At 36.2% G+C, this 20,743-nt stretch overlaps 1 protein-coding gene across 1 annotated transcript in view; it reads left to right on the top strand.

Moving 5' to 3' along the window:
- Positions 1-2,345: 2,345 nt before the first annotated feature.
- ZNF804A (zinc finger protein 804A) overlaps positions 2,346-20,743 on the top strand; it is a 214,521-nt gene continuing 196,123 nt past the window's right edge. Inside the window, exons 1-2 of the mRNA XM_062621986.1 lie at positions 2,346-2,430; positions 15,640-15,794. The gene's annotated coding sequence lies outside the window, so the exon portion shown is untranslated. The remainder of the gene's footprint in view (positions 2,431-15,639; positions 15,795-20,743) is intronic.

The raw sequence follows: 20,743 nt of genomic DNA, 5'->3' as shown, positions 1-20,743 counted from the left end.
AAAAACAGTGAAGGGAAGATGAAGCTGCCACAGAGAATGCAATTCTTTATTAGACTGACTTCAGCCATGTCAAGGTGTTAGAAACAAACTTCTTTAGCCTAAGTATGCAAGATTAACATTAATATATTTTTTTTAGTGCTACTAATGTAAATTTGCTTCAGTAGATAGGAAAAAGTATCTTGGTCCTCTTGTCCAAGACTTCTAAAATAGGAAGGCCTACATTATGTTGTGGATGAGAGCTCTGAACAGCACAGAAAGACAGTTCCTTTCCCCATAGCAATAGTTTTCTGCTATCATCACATTCTGCTGCTGACACAGACCCAGATGAGCTCTTCATGCTTTGGTATTTAATTCATACACATTTGAAAAATCTGCCAAATTGGCAGTGAATGTTTCTGTTCAGGTTTTTTCATAGTGAATTGGTACCCTGTTAGCTTATGTCTAAGCAGTCCTCTAAACAATCCCCTCCCAGTCATTTAGGCAGCCTATTTTGTATGTGAAAGCTAGTTAAGGGAGCCTAGGACAAGGGGCAATGGGTGTAAACCGGAGCATAGGAGGTTCCACGTGAACATCAGGAAAAATTTCTTTACTGTGAGAGTGACAGAGCACTGGAACAGGTTGCCCAAGGGGGTTGTGGAGTCTCCTACATTTGAGATATTCAAGGCCCGCCTGGACAAATTCCTGTGTGATGTACTCTAGGTTACCCTGCTCTTGCAGGGGGGTTGGACTAGATGATCTTTTGAGGTCCCTTCCAACCCTTGGGATTCTGTGATTCTGTGAAGGGATATCAGAAGTTTGAAGTATCTTTTTAAACACATCCTTAAACTTTCAGATTGTACCAGCAAAACAGTATCTCCAGTATGCACTCTGGTACTTCAGGAACCTGGAGTGGCTTATTTGTGGGATGACTTGCTCCTACCAAAACTCCTTTGTTTAGCCAACATTAGCATTGTATAGTTCCCTTTGGGTTGACTTTTTTCTATGCCATCTCTCGTTGTTATGCTAAGGTAATCATTAAGTATTAAAACAATGGTCCAATGGTCTCAGTTTGCACCCTAGGACATACACAAAAGGTTAAACTTGAATGCAAAGTTGTAAGCTGTCAGAATTCGATGACCTGATGGGAACACATCACCAAGAATATGTTGCAATCAATGGGGATAGTGAGCAAGTTTTTCGTTTCATCTGTAGTAGGTTTGATTTGAAATCAATAGCAGGGAACTTTCTGTCCTTGTAGGCAGCTATTGGTGAACTCAAAGGACCAGAACAATAAATTGTTGCCTCATATAATCTTGATTATTTTATAGGAGTGAGGGCCTGCAGAAGACTGTAACCTTTCCCACAGCAGCACAGAAAGCAGACCTATAACTCTGTGGAGAAGTACAAATAGTGAAAATTATTGGGTTTGCATCTCAGGGTGAACAGTAAGTTCACTTTGTCAGATGCATACTTGATGTAATTACAGAACAAAATAACAGAAATGACATATTGATATGCGGATAGACTCCACAACTCGTTAAAGCTGTAAAGTATGTATGCTTTATTCAGCTGAGATGCATTGGGGGATAGCTCTTCCAAAGTCATGCATGCCTCAGTGTTATTTCCCTCTACATTTATTCTCTAAAGTAATACATATTCATAAGGTTACACAATATGCCTATACATATTCATGTCCTATCCCTGCTTCGTATTATAATGAGCTAGAAGGTCCTTTGCATCTGTGCAGTGCCCCCCCCCCGTGGTCATGGGCGAGGGTCTCAATATAAGGTAAATGAGTCTTCCTCTTGTGAGTAGGGGACTCCAAGATGAAGTAAATGAGTCTTCCTCGAGCCTGAACTTTTCACCTCTAGCTATCACCCATGCTCTTTAGGAGTCTGGTCAAAGTCCAAACTGCAAAGCTGGTTTTCACTGGAACTAAGTAACTGTTTCTCCCCCTTATCAGTCTGTTTCTCCCTTTATCAGTAGCTTATTGTCCTGGTACTGCATGGCAAGCATGATAGGTATTTGCAAACAATACTTTCTGTTAAGCAAGCAAAATTCCTTTAACCCCCCTTTCACAACCCCCTTGTACAACCCCTCTGTATATTGGTCAACCCTCTGCATCAATATGACAAAAGTTGAAAATTAGTGCTTGCTATGGGAACTGTTGGGTGTATTTTGAACCTCACACAGATACATAGGCCTTTAAAGCTGGAATAGATACCTACTATGTGTTCAGCTTTGCCTACTGGACACAACTACTTACCTTGAGCTAGCGCTGGCGTTGGGGTGATTTTCTGTCCACTTGTGATTGTGAAACAAAACACTGATTTCTATTGATAAGTCCTTTTTGTTTGTTACCTTTTTCTGCTCCTGTTCATATGCGTGACAGCTGTGAGATTTTTATTGCTGGCTCCTAGTCCTGAATACTGCTGGTGTGGAAGACCAAAGGTAAACTATCTCTTGATTTTGCTGCTTTTATTGGTTTCAAGTGCTTGAATATGCTTCTATCAGCCAAATTGCCAGTATTTGTTATACTGTGTTATCTGCAATCTTACCTGTTTCCTGAATTGAAGAAATAGATATTTGAGGTGGTTATTGTATTTTGAGATTCTTATCATGCTTTTATAGAAGAGGAACTCACTTGACTTGGGTTGAAATGTTTTGATTTACATCACTGAAAAAGGAGAGATTGAGAAAAAGAATAAGCAGGTCATGATGTTTTAGGGATGATATCTGTATCAGAAGATAGTGGTCCAGAAAGCAAACTAGATAGATACAAGATATTAAATCAAAGTAATCAATATCTTGGATTTATTTCCTTTGAACTTTGCAGTTTTCTCTTGTCACAATTATGAGGAAGAAATACTGCGAGATCATAGAAACAGAGGGAGGAAACGGAAGAGTTTGTATATCATGAACACAACTGTTGCTTGAGATTCATGTTCTTTTCCCCAAAATGACAGTGAGAGGCTTTAAAGATGCACCTTTAATAGCTCAGAAGCTGAGTTATATGCACCCTCTGTGGCAGAAATTTATGGAAACAGTGGTGCTGTGATTTTGTGGCCTTTTCCTGAATTAGCTCCAAACTGAAACTGCAGATGAAACTGCAGAAGAGACCAGTTAGTATGAATATCAACACTAACTGAGATGCTCAAAATAAGTAACCTGAAATTGCCAAAGAAAGAACTGAACAAAGGAATTGCAAAATTAAAACAGTCATTAATACTGAAAAGCTAAAGTGGCATAAAAGGGGCCATGAACATTATGGTGCAGCTAGCCGTGCAGCCTACAACAGTTTTGTAATTAAGAAACCATTAGTGGTCTAAATGCTGGGTAGTGTTATTCTAACTCCCACATCATGTCAGTTAAAACACCATCAATATGTTTGATGCATCATGAGGTAAATCATAGATAATCTGCTCAGGTCTAGGAAGATAAATTTGTGGTTTATGCTTTTACAGAACTAGGGTGCTGGGAAGGGGGATTTTCTATAGCAGTTCTCAATAGGAGCACTATATCTTTGCATGGCTTTCCAGTTCAGATGTTTGGACTGAAACTTGAAAGGAAAAGATTCAGTTCTGAGTTCTGCCATAAGTCTACTGAGCGAGCTTGTCAGTCCTTTTTTATGTGTGGAAAAGAAAAAAAACTGTAAGTTATTTCTATATAAAGTAGTCGAAGTATTAGAGGTTGAAAATATATTATCAACAAATTATTGAGCTGCACACTTTAACAAAATGTCCATCTGTTTCGTTTTTATTTTCAACAAGATACTCTCATTTATTAACAGAACAGGAAATGGAAGCAATTGCAGTGCTAGTTTTAGCTTAAAAAGTGAAACTGATTTCAAATGTTCTGTAGAACACTACTAATCAAAATACTGAGGGAGTTTAAAATATGTATATATCCACTGTGATCAGATGATACAGAAGAGTTAGAACAAACATTAATAGAAATTAAACACTGATCTAAAGATCTGTAACTCTCAAAGGTACATTTCAACAATATAGTAATAAAATAGTCCAAAAGCATGCACAAAAACAGTTCTCAAAATGAACTTAAAGGGCAAACTAAGAATTTCAAGTAGAAAGCAAGGGGAAAAATGGGGCTCAGACTTAAAGAACTGTATTTTGTAGCGTTATGCATGTATTCTACAATAATAAATGAAATCGTGGTTTAGTATAGTGTAATAGAGAATGGATGAAGTAGTACGCGTAGTACACGTGTCAAAGGTTTTGAAAATACAGCAATATTTAAGTATAAGCCTTTCTAGCAGCTTTGGATGGGGAAGCATGACAACATTTCAGCAGTGCTGAGCTTGATTTGTTTCTCCATTAAACTTCCCTGTTAATGAGTTCATTTTCCTAACTAGCCATTTATGTGATGAATGATTCCTTAAGTAAATGCAACAATAGTCATGCAAGCTTGGAAATACTTCTTAAAATGATCTGCCAATATTGCAGTTAGGGGTTTCAGGGATTAGTGATCAGCTGATTAATCTGTACACTTACATTCAAAATGATAACAGCCTGTGGTATTGAGATGTCTGGAGTTCAGTCTGTTAACAGTTGGTCTTCTTAGCTGGAGAATTGCTTAAAAGGTACCTAACAGCACATTGTCAATAAATAGGTGTGAGATTCTATGTATATTACATGAAAAAATACATCCATCACATAATAGTAGTTAAGGGAAGCAGGAGAGACTATACTTGCTACTAAGAAAAAAAAACTTATAACTATGCTTAACTATAACTTACAACTTATAATTACTGTAAAAGAAAAGCTGAATATATGAAATTGCTACTGGATTTCTCTGTATGCCAAAACCAGTGTTTCAAAAAACCTGGGGCTTCAGGAAGTGACAGCTTGGATCCTTGAAGTCAATAGGAATATTTTTATTAAATTCAGTATGATCAGGATTTCACCTTGCATTCAGGCACTAGGAGTTTAACACGCAGCAGGAAATGAAGGCATTTTGCTCTTGATTTATGAAATACGTCATGCTGCGTCGCATTACTAGACTGTTGCTGGTTTATGTTAACAAAGGGTCAGATCTTTCTGCGGGAGCCCCCTGGATTGTTGCCATTTTATCCAAACCAAATCTCTCTCCGTTGTTAGCAACATGGGATTTATAGAATGGATCATGATTCCATGTGAAGAGTGTTGCTATGAGAACAGATACTACATTGCAGCACTGATAAAGTTTAAGCCTACACCTGCTGATGCCCAGAAAAAAAGGTGAATACCTTAAGGAATAAAGGAGAAACCATCCCTTGAATGCTTTAAGAAATAAAGGAGAAACCATCCTTTTTTCCTCTTGTATTGTTTTCCTCAGCATCCACTGTTGGAGGTACAGAAGTAGTTTAACCAAATGTGTTTGGACACTATGTGGCAGTTCTCATCACTATAAGCTTTTAAGAACAATGTTCATCCGTCTTTCTCTTTTGGTTAACAATATGGAGGAAAAAGAGCAAATGTATAAGTCATGACCAACTCTGTCTTCCTGACAGAGTGGGATAGATAGCCCTGTTCTCAATACACATGATATCGGGCAATGTCCGTTGTCAGGGTTTGTCAGAGTGAACATGAAATTTGAGAGAATTTGATGCTTGGAAAGAGAGTGCAGGTGTTCAGAATAGCTACAGTGAGCTCATTCACTGCTCTGCTGTGTGCCGTGAGGGTACCCTTCATGCTTGCAAAGATGGCATTGGATATTGAGAGATAAAAACAAACACCCTCCCCCCCAAAACCCCAGCCAAGCAACTACAACAACAACAAAAACCCAAACAAAAGAACTGTGTTTGTAATGGGGAACATCAGAATTTTGGATATTTTGTTAGCTTGCAGTTCTGTCCTGCATTATAAACTCTAAAATTAACATTTCCCTGTTTAAGCTAAACTGCAGTAGAAAAAGGGTATTTTTCCTTAACCTTTCAGTAGAATTATTGAGATTATTTCCTTTCTTTCAAGAACTTACACACAGAAAGGCTATATAAATATGGAAATATTCTTATGAACTAAACATACCTCATTATATCTAAACTATGAAAAAATAATTTTGAGCTGCTCACTGCTTCTGTTAGAAGTATCAGGTTATTTTGGTCCAGATAAAAATTTAACTTAAGAAATTAAACAAAATCAACCTCCCTAAAGCAACAGATGTCTCGTTCATATATTTTCTTTAAGATATGTGTGAAATAACAAGTGTATCTGAAGACAGTTGTTCTAGTAAATTCTGACTCAATAAACAGATGCTTTAAATAAATGATGGAGATTTTTCCCCTTTGTTGAGCAAAATTGGAATGATGCAAATGCGCAGTACTCCCCGACATGCGTAGGTGCTTCTGAAACTGCAACATTCCTGATTATTTAAAAAAAATAAATGACAATGAAGATCTTTTCTAATAGGAAAATCAAGTCATGAATCGCACAGAATATTAAAAAGATCTTTTTATGTTACTATTGGAATATTATTATGTTATTTATGGCCATCTAGATTTTTTCTCTTTAGATTCTTATGATATTTATTCTTCTGCAGTTTTTTATCAAGGTCTTTTTAGTTTGCTTATGCAAAAAATGAATGTGAATGCAGATTCCTCAAGTTTGAAAGATACATTTTTTTTTTTCTTTCTACAGATAGCCTTATCTCCTGTCATTGAAATACTGTCTAGAAAAGTCTTATGTTACAGTATTATAGATATAGAACATGGGAGAGAAAATAAAGATATGAAACAAAAATTTTATACGTAATCTGTAAAATTTGTCTCAAGGGATTTGTAAACATTTTTACACAGCATTTGCCCAGAACTATTCACTCTGGGTTGTTTCATCATTTTACAGTCTTGCCAGTTAAACCTCAATACATAACCTCTTGGAATCATTCTGCTGTCCTTACTCTATAACTCTATGTTCCAGAACATTTCATTCCCCGTCTCAACCACAGTATTATGGACAGTGTTGTGTATCCTAATGGCTTACTGAATGTAGAAAGACTGACTAATTTAGATGACAAAGCCACTTTGATTAATATCTACTCAACAGGCTCGGTCTGATGCCGGTATCTTGAGAAAATAATTGAGATACAGTCTATAATCCCATTATCTTTGCACATATGAAAGGCTAATGTGTTTGTAGATGATGATGCATATGTACCTAGAAATCAGCATGTAATATGAAGTATACCCCAGATCTATTGAAATAAGTTCTAAAAGTACCTGGGAGGAAGGCTGCCCTCTGAACTACAAAATTACTCCAGCCTCCTAGCAATACTGATTAATAAAAGAACAGTGAAATAGGATACTAATGGAAAACCATGGAGGTTGGAAGGTACACAAGAGGACTCATGCACAAGTTGCAAATCTATGGAGTCCTTGATCTCTAGTTATTAATATGGTGCTGAAGAAGTTAATTTACTTTCTTGCTGGTATTTTATGGTCTCTCCTCTCCCCCACCCCTCCACAATGTTTCCTGCTTACTTTCATTTTGAAGATCTTAACAATACTGATAATTTTTATTCAAGAGTTAAAAGAGAATAATTATTAAGTTCCATGCAAATTGCTGCATGAGGAATCTTTTCCTAGGCATAAGGACTAAGAAAGTTTTTGGGCTTTTTAGTAACCTCAGAACTGGACCTACCTAACTCAGTTCATCAGAAAAAAAAACCCAAACACAACATTGCATTGGCCTGTTCTGTAAAATGGTTTCTGAATTTATTTTTGTTGTGATGCATTAAGAAAGAGTCACTGTCAAAATGACTGACAGAAATGCACAGTAAAAAGAAATTAATTAAATCAATGAATTTATCCACTTGAAGCAAAATCCCATGCAAGATCAGGCTTGATCTACATTGCATTAAGTACTTATCAATGTTGTAGTAAATATATCTAAACTCATGACAACTGATTGTTTGAGGGAATTAAATATCTATAACAACATAGATGAAGAGTCCTAGCTGTATGCAAAGAATTTCAAAGCAGATTTCCCTTGATCATTTTCTTGTACAATATTTAAAGGAAGATTATTCCAGAATACCAATCTTCCTATAAATCCTATTTAAAATATAGCTGGGAGTAATGGCGAGGGAAGAGGGGAAACCCAAAACAGACCCACAAACCCCACATGATGTCTAAGCCCAGCCAATAAATGATGTAGTAACACAAACAAAATTGCAGTTTCTAAGAGAAGGTGGTTAAATGGAGTGCATATATTAAAGTTTTTAGTATTAAAAATAGTGGTATTATGGGTAAAATAATTTCATTTGATTTTTACCTCTCAGTTTCCAGAATAGGTGTTTTACTGTGGGACACATTGCAGGTAGATATTTCTGTGTCATCTGTGTCTTCCTGACGTCGACATAATAAGCATGAAAAGCATCACATGTAAAATCAGAACAAAAGATTTCTCTTTGACAGTTCAAGCCCCCAAAATAACATGGGTTTTACTCCAATAAAAGGATATATGGATATTCCTTTTTATGGTAAAGTTAATTTTTATTTAACTGTTTTATATAGATAAATGGACTACAAATACCAAAAAACATGGTGTTTTTTATTAAAGGGAAATTTTCTGCTGAGCTTGTGCTACAGAAATGTGAGCAGAAGGAAATATTCTACATGTGGAATCTCAATTTTGTACTATTTACAAGGTCTGTAGAATCCCATCGACTGTCAGATGGCATCATCATGATATATATGTCAGAGAAGGGTGGGACACTAGGAGCAAAGTCTTTCTTCTCTGTCTTGAAAAAAAAATTAGGTAAACACTAGCTGTATAACTCTTTTCTTGAATTTCCTCCTCATTCTTGGTAAAGGTAATAAAATTATAAAAGCTTAAGAATGGAGGGCAACTCTTTAAATTTATCCTTCTCTAGTGGCTCCTTACTTCTAATTTCCATGTTCGGAATTTGCTTAATTAAATCTTGGAAAGATTATATTTTTACACGTAGCCATCAAAGATTGTTACCTAAATGATACAATAATTCATATACCCTAGGCTGTTTAGGGACATACATGGGAAATTAGAACAAAATATGACTGCACAGCCCCTATTTGTATGCAAATCTCTGCTATTCTGCAGGCATATACTAAAAGAACTAACCAATAATACAAAATATAATTAATTTCAAAATGTTACAGAAGGAAACAAGAAGTGATCTTGCCTTTATGGAGTTTTATTTAGCAGTTAATAGAATGTGGTCCTGTATAAATCACTACTTTTGCGATACGAACACCTTTTACCATGTTAATACATTATTTATTTTATTATAGTATTTTTTAAATTAGGTGACATTATTCCCCAATGTATATCAAAATCAAAGACCATTGTTGTCATTCTTTCAGCATTGTTTTTTACATGCAATTTCTCATACTTGAACCAAAATAAATATGCAGATTAAATTGTGAATTTAGTAAAAATTATTGATTTTTTGACACAACTTTTTCCATTCTAATACCAGCACAGAAAATGCATCTTTGTATTTGTTAAAGAATAAATATTGTCTGAGAAATAAATAGCCTCAAAAGGTCATACATGTCCTTTCAGAAGTTGGAAAACTTTAAAAAAAGGTGTTCTTTAGAATTCCAAACTAAAACTTGGTCTTCTGTCCACTCCCCTGTTAACTGTTCCCTGCAGTTCGTAACAGAAATATTAAGTGCATATCACAGAAGTATCTAAAAGTGAGTTATTAGGCACATATTAAAACAGCTTGTAGCAACTGTAAAAAAGGCGTTGCAGCCAAGTATGGAACATTTGATAAATATGGATAAGGAAATTAAAGTTATGAATTAATGTGTATTTTGAGTATTCAAAACTTGCCTAACTTAGTAGAAAAAAGATGCATTACTGAAACTTAAAAAAAGTATTTAGAATTCCTGTTTCAACATTGGGTTTTAAATGAATTTAACTACAGCAAACATCTTTCTCTTTATTGACATGACTTTAAAATAGCAGCAAAGTGGTTTGGTTTTGATTTAGTCAAGGGAAAAATGCTGCTTCTTCCAAAATTTTTGTTATTCAAATACTGTGAAGAGCTCTTAGGAGGTTGTGCCTTTTAATCCAGGGAATTTTTAATGGGTTGTGAGCATTAGCCAGACTGCATATAAAATTGTTCCTGTAAAACAGTTTGTAATCCTACTTGGAAATAAGGTATAAGGGCAAAAAGAGAATCGTTAGAGTTCAGACTGTAGCCACAGGAACTTCCTATATTCTCTTTAGGAGGCCCAGGAAAGGTCTGTGTTTCATGGGCTCAGGGCAGGTGATCTGCTGAACTAATAGGATGGGTATTTTTTCTAAGTATTTTTCTATGCAGGGGTTGTTGTGGTCCTGGAAACATTGGTACAGGAATTTAGCACTAATAAAAAAAAATTATTTCCTCGGTAGAAAGCATAAGTTTAATAAAAATATGTCGATTCTGCCAGCAGTTCAAAATGGATTGTGAATTCTTATGTATGTGTGTCTTTGTGTGTATATATACATCTGGAATGTGCTAGTGGGAGTGTTGGGGTTTGGAGGGATTTATTACTACTTATGGAAATTATCTTACTCTTTTTCCTCATCAAGTTGAGGAAGACTTAATTTGTTGTTATAATTTCCAGATATATCTTAATATTCATTCAAATCCAGAATAAAAAGTGGTCATTTTTATGCCACTGGGTTAATTACCTGCCAATTGCTGTCTAAGCAGAAAGGGATATCAGAATGGAGTCTGAAGCAGAGATACTACTTTAATCATCCAGGGTTTTAGTTAGTCATTCCAGGTGGACAATGCTGTCTGTACATATGAAACTTATTTGCTTGGTAAATCTATGTGACATATAAATTATATGAAGATCCCAAAACCTAGTATAACAAAATAGAGCAAGTAGTTCCTGTGCCGTGTAGATATTAAAATCTTCACAGTCATAATACATATGAATATAATTGGTCTGTGAATGTCTAAAACTCTTACTTTAAACCTTCATTATCTTTTTTAACATCAAAATGAAATATTGATTAAATTACAATATCTAATTGCTCCCTTATTTATTTGCAAACTCCTTTTTTAATAGAGTAATTAAAATGATATAACTGAAAATATGATCTAACTATTGATTTTAATTATAAGATTCTATGTCTTTTAAAAACAGGCAGTATATGATTTAATGCAATTATCATATCTATTTGCCTGTAAGCATATAATTCCAAATTAATCTTTAAACCCAACATTATTATTTCCCCAGTGCTTCAGAAAGACATAAAAATATGTACTACTCTGTTTTATTGACTTTTTTGTTATCCCATCTGACTTTCAAGCTCCATGAAGCACTAATGAAGGTCAAGGGTCTTTACAGTGAAATACAAGCCTTTCATCTGGAGTACAATACCTGCTTGTACAATAATAACAGAAAATACCAGTTTCTTTCCAGTGAATATTAGGTTGCTTCCTAGGTGAAGATCAGAGCAAGGATGCTGAAAAATAGAAATGCCTTTATGAGTGGATTCTGGTACTTGAGTTCTAGTGGCTGGTACTTGATGGTCAAAGCTTATTGTTATTTTACTCATTAGAAACATAATGGTCAATAGCAACAGTTAAAAATTTATAGTAAAGATAGTTAAATGTCTTTCTGATGTGGTTCAACTCTTTCACAAGGAGCTTAAAACTACCTTTGGTATAATAAAAAACGATATAACATGAATGAAAGATGAGTATTTAAGCTTAAAGTTTAGGACAGGCATTTATAAGCATTCAATGAGATTGCTTAAGTGTACAAAGAATAGGAATATGTCCACTTGAATGATTTGCTGGAGCAAAGTACTGTGACTATCTCTTTTAAAGGATTCATTCACATGGTTCTTCCCAACAAGTCAGTGGTTGTGACTGTGCTGTTCTCTGTTTTCCTATGTTTAAGAAAAAAGAATTCTGTAGAATACTTCTATCCACTTAATAGTCTCTCAAATTTATAGTAATGAATGTTATTTCAAAATCATTTTAAAGAAAAATTCATGGATGAGTTAATTTTCTAAGAGGCAGATGTTTTTTACTTACTTGTTTTCTATCTTCATTGGATTGTGCTGGTCACGAAGACCAAAATTCAGAACGTTACCACAACAGGGTTCATATTTTTCCTGTTTATTTAGTTCACTACTTCCACTGGTTGCAGTTGATTCACAGCTCAATAATGCTTTTGAATCAGTGGGAACATATATGTGTAAGTAAAGGGGGAATAAAAGAAAAATAAATTTTGGTCAAAAGGTAATTATTGGGGGGGGGCAGAAAGAATGAAATGCAAGAAGTCTCAAAGGTCTGCCTCATGTTACAGCTCAAGTTCTAGCATGGCTAGAGAATAAAATATCTTATTTTCATGCTAAACTACTCTTTGTTGTGCTTCCCTGCAGAATGCTCACACTATTTGCCTTACTTACATTTTATAATTGCAGTATTCTTTTTATGTATGAAATGATATCTCAATCTAAGAGATGGAATACCTTGCCAGTGCTCTGAAATGCTATTTCTAATAGTAAAGAGAAAGAACTGATAAAATGTAGAGTGTAAATAAGTGCTGAGGCCTCATCTCTCCAGGTGCTGAACAGAAGGCTAAACATCATCTGCTGGCTGGCTATGAGCTCGTTTCTTTGTGCTTAGTAAAACCTTAGTTAAGTCTTCAGATTTTGAAGTTGTACAACAGAGGAGTGTTGTACACTATATTACTTCAGAGGAGTGTTTTCAGTCTTTATACTGAAGACTGATAGTATGGATTCCCTAAATTACACAGAAATACACTATAATGATCATAGGGATATTTAGTATTCCATTGAGCTACTAATCTATCATGTTGACTTACAAGAAAATATATTAAAAAAGGAAATATGAGGTTTGAATGTTATGTTTATAAAAAATGTTATTCTGTTCTTTCTTGTGCTCTTTTTCTTTGTGGCATTTAGTATATAGGCACTAGGAACATGATACATGTTATACCATGTTATACCAGCAAGTCATGGCTTAAAGATTTCCTGATCTAATGCTGGTCTTTTTAAAATTTTATAGCATTTAATAGGAAGCACTCACCTAAATATTTTGTGTATCCTAGTGCTCACAGTTACGGTAAGCATCTTCCTAGTAGTATAAGCACTTGCATGATTATATGCCATAGAATTGACCTTGCAGCACTAGGGCTTAGCTGAGGTCTTTCAGAGGATGGAAAGTAAACTGTACCATGCTGCAAAGCTACAGCAAGTGGAATTTATATAATTTACTACCTTATGTTGGTTTTCAGCATCTTGCCATGTTCTGTTCCTGCCCCGCCTTTCTCCACTTTTTTAATTCCTTTGCTTTTCTATTCTCCTGTCTGGTTTTTGAAACTAGTACTGTATTTTAGGAAGTATCCACATCTTTGAATGTTTATCTTCGGGTCTTCTTACTCTAAGGCACGAAATTATTCTTTGGCACCTCATCTTGACAATATCTCTTGTCTCAGGAAAGTGGCCCAGGGGGAGGGCTGTGAAATATGAAGCCCTTGTATCTATCTATCCGCATTCTTACAAAGCTAGTGGAAAGGAACTTAATAGCTCTTTAAATATTGACCACGCTGTAGGAAGCCTTTGCTTTTACCTTTAGAACTGGAGAACTGCTGGTAAGAAATACATTTCTGATTTACCATATTTAATAGCAAAAAAGTTATGAAAAAGTTTTCAGAGGGTAAAGCAGTTGCAAAAAAGTTCCTGCTTCAGGAGTGTGGACGCTTATCTATAGTAATCTGATACAGAACTAAGGTGTAAATCTGAGGTGATGAGGATTTGTTCCAGCACCGTCTTGCCCATTTCCATCCAACTCAGAAATTCCACTTTTAAATCTTCCTCAGGCACATTTTCTATCCTAAGCACGCTCACATAATAGAGTTTATTATAACTCTGTTCTAGATAAACTTCTGTGGTACTTCTAGTGAGATGTAATTTGAATGTCGTGTGTAAAGTTAAATGTCACCTTTATTTTATAAATGTCTATATCTGTATGTTTTTTCCTATATACTCAAAACTAAAAACACAGAAAAATCTTTTTCATACACACATGAAAAAAACTAAAACTAGCTACCATCAAACCTACTTATCTGAAGATACTCTGAGCTTTTAGTCATATTAAACATGTATTTTAACTCCTGAAAAAATTTAAGTTTGGATCGCACTGACAATTCTTTCAAGAAATATAATGTTGCTTTTCCATTACTTTATTGTCTGTGTTTTCATCAGCAGAGACAATTTGCTATTTTTTTTCAATATTGCTTTTCCAAAGCAGGATTTAAATTCCAGGTGATATATGTCCCTTAAGTGCATGTTCTAGAGTAGAAATTGAATGCTATGAAGGAATTTTAGCTTTTCAGAAGCTGCTGGAGTGGTCCCTTTAATAATCAGCATGAAAATACCATCTTTTTAAGAGTTAAAATTCTTATTGTGAATATGATGCAAGTACATCTGAAGTTATGTAGGACAGAGAAAATTCTTGAATAACATCCTAAACAGCACACAGCATTGTACAGAACATCTCAATCCTGATAATAGCTTTAGAATGCCCCTATTAATCCCATAATTGCAAATAGCTTCTGTGTGATCTTATTACAAAGCTATCAAAAAGCTAGTGAAACAGCCAAGCAGACATCCTTTGAAGTTTCAAAATCTTAATGTCATGAGCAGCTCCTAAACCAAGCTGGGTTACATCAACTGTCAGACAGGATGCTGGGTTGCATCACCAAGGGCATCACCAGCAGAGATAAAGATACCATTATCTCATGCTACTGAGTGCTTGTCAGGCTACACCAGGAATACTGTGTTCAGTTTTGGTTCCCCCCTATGCAAGAAAGATGTGAAAAGGCTAAAGGTAGTCCAAAGATGATCCAAGGACTGCAAAGCCACTTGAAGAAAGGCTGAGAGAGGTGGGTTTGTTCAGTCTTGAGAAAAGAAGTCTCAGGGGAGACCTTATCACCATGTTCCAGTATTTAAAGGGTGGCTGCAAAGAAGATGGAGACTCCCTTTTTACAAGGAATCATGTGGAAAAAGATGAGGGGTGATGGGCACAAGTTACTCCTGGGGAGATTCTGACTGGACACAAGAGGAAAATTTTTCACACTGAGAACAGCCAGCCACTGGAATAATCTCCCGAGGGAAGTGGTGGATTCCCCAGTGTTGGACTCTTCTAAGACTGAGCTGGACATGGTGCTGGGACATCTCATCTAGGTTATGCTTTGCCTAGAAAGGTTGGACCAGATGGTCCTTGAGGTCCCTTCCAACCTGACATTCTGTGATTCAAGCTTTGTGTGACTGCTCACGCCTTCTTACCTACCTCTCTTCAGTGATTACACCACCTTCTGGAGGTTGCTGGTCTAGACTGGAGGCACCTCACAACTGTCCTTATTTACCCTGGCAAAAGCACAGACAGCTTCATGATTAAGTACAAAAGTAGTATTTTGGTGCTGCTTAGGAATTAACATCTCTTTGATGCTTTGGCTCTTAGCCATCATCTTCAACTTGTTTTTTGTGATGTGGTTACACTGGCTGTATTGATATTTTGGTGGCTTTTGCTAGAGAGCTGCTGTAAGTGTGCAAGGAGCTGGTTCATTAAGTGGAAGTAAATTACTGACTTTTTTTTTCAGTAGTTAAAGAGAAGAAAAACAAAACAACCACCTTCTATTTGCAGAGACAGCACTGGTTGGTGCCAGGGTTGTGGACTTCTTGCGATGCCTTTCACATAAGACATGAGGAACTGTACCGCTTAATTGCTGCTAGTACCTGTCTTACCTACTGACAGAGCTACCTGGAAGGCACAAGTCTCACTTGAATGATCCAGAGCAGGTCAGTCATGTCTGTTCTTGCAAAGCCTCTTGCAAAGCTTGGACTCCTTGATTTATGTATTGACTCTGACTGTAAATCGGGGTGAGTTGGTTGGTTCACAGAGCAGATGCAAGTTAAGGATAGTTTCACTCCAGCTCCCCCCACAAAAGCAGAGCTATAACTAGCTTGAGCCATTTGTCTCTGAATGTAAACCTGAATTCAGTGTAGTGTCACTGACAGTGTTTTCATCTATTGATTGAAAAAGTGATAAAAATACCTGAATAAAACCTGTGTCCTCTCAGTATTCAAAACTCTCTGCCTAGTTATGGAGTTTAACAGTTACCTTTTGTCTGATGGTAGAGTACTTATGCATTGACTGAGTACTGGTTTCTTGGTACCCTGAGTGTGTCTGTCTCTACAGCTATTCCTTTTGGTGACTTTTTTTTGGTCTGCAGACTGTAGAGCTACATCTTATGGGAGTCCTTCCATCCTCCTTGTTGAATATGTGTACTCTCAGGAATGCAAGATCTGTGAGGATAAAGAAAGAGCAAGCAAGAAATTATCTGTCTTATGGTTAACTGACAGGAAATACTCCTAAGGAAACGTGGAAGCTTTGGGATGTTTCTCTTGCTAATTTGGTCTTATTCCACCGGGTGGAATGGTTTTGAGGGCATCAGGTTGCACATTTTTTAGGCTTATTGAGATTTCTTTCTCAAATTAAATGGAAATATTGAACTTGTGAATCACTGTGATCTTCAGCCTTGTCTCCCAGAATGTTTTTCAAGGTATGAATTCCAGTAGTAGTCTTGGATTTATGTGGGCAAATGCCATGCTTGGCGCTGCAGCTGCTCCAAGAGCATGGGTTTAATTACTAGGTACTTCTCAGATGAGATACCCCTGGTGATGTGAATCTCTCTGCTGGATATGGCATATCCATAAATAGATAAATAATTATATCATAAATAAATATATCTTGGGCAGTGTGGTGTAAGCTTTAACTTCTTTTGCTTCAGTGTACCAAGTATAAAATAATAACAGCAGCTTTTAATATTTCTTAGTAGTTTTCCAACTGATAAATGAAATGCTTTGTTTCTGTGTTTAAATTAGGGAAGAGAAAGAGAAAGAGACAGAATTTCTTAATTCCTTCAGTATCTTGATATGTTTGCTATTAAAGCACTGAAAAAAAAAATTATTAATGCAGAGATTCAAAGAACTTAGAAACTGAAACATTCTCTCTCTGAATATATTATTCTCACTGTCATTATTCCATTGTTGTAAGAACAATAGGAAATATTTTTAGAAAAAGAAAGCAAAGAAAATATATGCTTAGATTCCAGAAAGCACTTTGAAAAATGCCCTTGTCTTTTCAGATCCAAGTATTTAATATTATTGTTATTTCAGTTCTTTACCCTGAGTTTATCCATTTCTACCTTATCCAGAGTACTTGGTTTCACTAGGTGAACAGGACAGATGTTTCTGAGGTTGGCATATTTTTTTATTCTCAACAACTTTAGTTTCTAATTACACATGGGAAGTGGTGTTTAATATTTAAACATGTTAGAAGACAAATGTCAACATCACTACTTCAGAAGAAATTAGGAAATAATGAATAAAGTGATAGCAGTAAGAGAACCCCCAAAAAGGCTAGAGGTGCCAACATTAAACACTTCTGGTGTATTTCATTCATGCGAATTTATAGTGCAGATGTGTTAAAAATAGCGAGATCAAGTTACCTGTTATGGAATAAGGTAATGCAATTAATATTACCCATTAATTGCTTTTATATACAGGAAACCATCTGTAAAAGCTGGTATGCTTTTTGCTGCAGTGTATGATTTGATGTTTAAAATTTTATGAAATAAAAGCATGGGGCTTTCAGATTATACCTCTAAATGGCATGTGTCAATGTCCCTAACAGGCGGTTCTGTTCCAATGCTGAAATAGGAGCTCATTTTAAAGGACTTGGAAATTTTGAATGCCCTTACCTTTTATCATTTTAAATGAAGGAAATTATAATTATGCTTGCAGTTCATGCCTTTGCCTTTCTTGATTCTTTGGGGGTGGTATTTCTTACTGAAAATGTCAGAGAAAGATTATACTAAAATAACACTAGCTGATAGATTAGAATTGGCATCTGACAGCTTAATTAAAGAAAAGAAAATGCATATTTTGAGCCACCAGCGTTCTCCATTTTCTTGCTGGCTAGAACTGGGGGAAAAAGAGCAGTTTCTAAGTTCTCTGCTTGACACCAAATCAAGTGCTATGCAGTGACTGAGATGTATTCTAGGAGAGAGAGAGATTCTGTCAGATGCTGTGGTGGTAGGCTGGGCTTTTCCCCTCTCCCTCTCAGTAAAGCTCTGATCCACACTCCCAAAGGGGCTGTGACTGTTCAGCATAATGCTGCCCTGTGCCTTGCAAATTCATTTTGTTAACAGGAGCTCCTAGGATGATCTCTGAGTACTGGATATATTGTCCTGACTTGTCACAGGAATAATGAAAAGGATAAAATAGACTTGGAGCTCCTTTTAATAATACTGGATCATTTGGGGTTTCATGGCCTTGTGAAATAACTAATCCAAAATATCTCCTTATCATGTTTATAACAAGATGTGTGGATACTACTGCAATGATCATGTAGAATGGCAGCTTCTTTTTATTACCTGCCAGGAATGAAGCAGCCTGTTGTCATTGTTGCTTGAGTGCATTGAGTAACCAGACAGCCACATGCCCTGCAGTACTGCACTTCAGTGGTCATATTGTGTTGAAAGTTAGAAACATGTCTAAATGAAGCATTTGCTTTGAAATACTCCTACTGCTGATTACATCTTATTCCAAACAGGGCTGAGATATAAACTGCAATGGAAAGTTGTGTCTAAGCCTGTAAGAATCAAATAAATTCCCATAAAGCACAGGAATTGCAAGCTGTGTATGTTAACATCTTCATTCTTCTCTTACTGTAGGGTCTTACCTCACAACAAATGGCTTTAAGTTTTGATAATTGATGTTAAGTTATACCTGAGAGAATAGTTCAATAACAAAGTTCTGTGGGTTTGGTTGGGGTTTGGTTGTGTTTTTTTTGTTGTTGTTGTGTTGTTGTGTTGTTTTTTTTAGAGAAAAGATGGTTAATTAATGTTTTCCCTGTTTCAGCTGCTTGGCCACTCGCTTCCTCCCGCTTTGCTTTTCCTTGTAGTGGTGCTCATTAGCTTTCTGGCCATATGGTAGCAGTGTAGGAATTTTGGGTTTATTTCATCTATTTTTTTTTTGTTTTCGTTTTCTGCAGAGACTCTCAGGAAGTACATGTTAATAGTGTTGGGGTGAGCCTTGGTGTTTGCAGTCCTGTTAACTGTCCCGCAATTAGACCTTTGGGAGCCACTGCCTAAAGCACATTCTCTACAGGCAGGTTTTACAGATAGTTTAAGTCTTCCAGCAAGGCAGTTTATGAAACGAGTAAGTAAGGAACAACCAGCTCTCACAGCAGTAAATTCTCAAACGAGGTGGCTTAGTAGGTCTGTCTTAAGGCAGTGCGGCAGTGCTGTCAACTGAGTGCCAATTTTGGGGGACCTGTGTGGTATGAACAGAAATATGACTCTGAAGCCTGGATCTAATATGTTCAGTGGAACTGGGAACCAGTGATTTAAGCAGGGGACACACTTGTGTCCTTGTTTGAACAGCAAAGCAGAAGCTGCTGGGGACAGTTGAATGGAAAAAACACAGGAGACAGGAAAGTGTGATACAGTCACAGAAGGGATGGCTGAGCTGTTTTAGGGTATAGGTGGAATAATCTGGTAATAAGATAGAAAGAGGGATGTTGTGTCTGATATACTCTTGTTTAGAATGCTGTGCAGGTAGCAAGAATAGCCTGATGATGCTGCTGATCACAGGTGACAGAGGAGAGAATTCAGGGGCATAGCAAATGGTGAGAGTAAGAGGTGGTAGGGACTGAACCTTAGGAGAAGCAGTGTAGCTGATGGAGCAGGCCAAGTCACAGAAAACAGGGGAGATTTTGTTGGAGTTTTATATTTTGCTAATTTCCTTGCAATGAACTTACAAATTGCTCTGAAGGATTTGATCTGGTGAGGCATTGCACCAGCAGCAAAACTTGAGTTGATGAATTTGTACTATGCTGTGGTTTAATCTAGCAAAAACACTGGGATCCTTTGCAGGTTTTGCTATTGAGTGTCATTAAGACTCCCTGGGCTATGGGGCAAAGTACCAAAACACCCTTAAAATAGTTAAACTGTTTTAGAAGAAGCCAAGATGGTGGCAAAACATTTGAAGTGCTTGACAATCTTAGGTCTCCAACATTTTACAGTAAACTTTACAAGGATGTGACTTCCAATGAACTTCCCAGTGTCTTCTGTTTAAGGTTGTGCCATAAATACCTCAGGCTGTACTGCTCCAGAATGTTTTGCCTGGCATAGCTCCAGTGCCCATCAGAGCTGTAATACAGAAGCACTCCTATGTGTATTAGTGCCTGTCAACAACTAACATAACCTTTTGAAAGTATCAAATCAATTTTATAAATAAAGAAAAATTCTTTATTTTCCTTTTCCATAGCTGAGCATTTATTAAGAAAAATTAATATGAGATAAAAAATCGTTTCTGAGGAAAGTTTATTATTCATTTGGATAAAATGCCTTTTTTCCATTCCTCAGTTTTTTAAGCCACAGTACCTATGTTTAAGGATGTAACACCAAATTTTGGTGGGGTTTTTTGTTTGTTTTTTTTTTTTAAGACAGGTATATAAATTGAAACTAATTTTGTTACAGAATATTGTATTTTATTGTGGTATATTTTTATCAGATAACTTCTTAAAAGTCTGACTAGAATATCTACAGTCCTGCCTTTTATAGACTAACAGGTACTTTTTAAAAGGTTCAGGTACTCTTATTTCCTACAAAGCCAAATATAATTCTTATGATCCTCACTTATCTGCACTATAGTGATTTGCAGAACACTAGCTGATCTTT

The sequence above is a fragment of the Pezoporus occidentalis genome, unplaced genomic scaffold (assembly GCF_034315485.1).
Source record: "Pezoporus occidentalis ecotype Australia unplaced genomic scaffold, CSIRO_AGI_Poc_V1 ctg237, whole genome shotgun sequence".
NCBI classification, from domain to species: Eukaryota; Metazoa; Chordata; class Aves; order Psittaciformes; family Psittacidae; genus Pezoporus; species Pezoporus occidentalis.
This window is presented reverse-complemented; position numbering and strand designations above follow the sequence as displayed.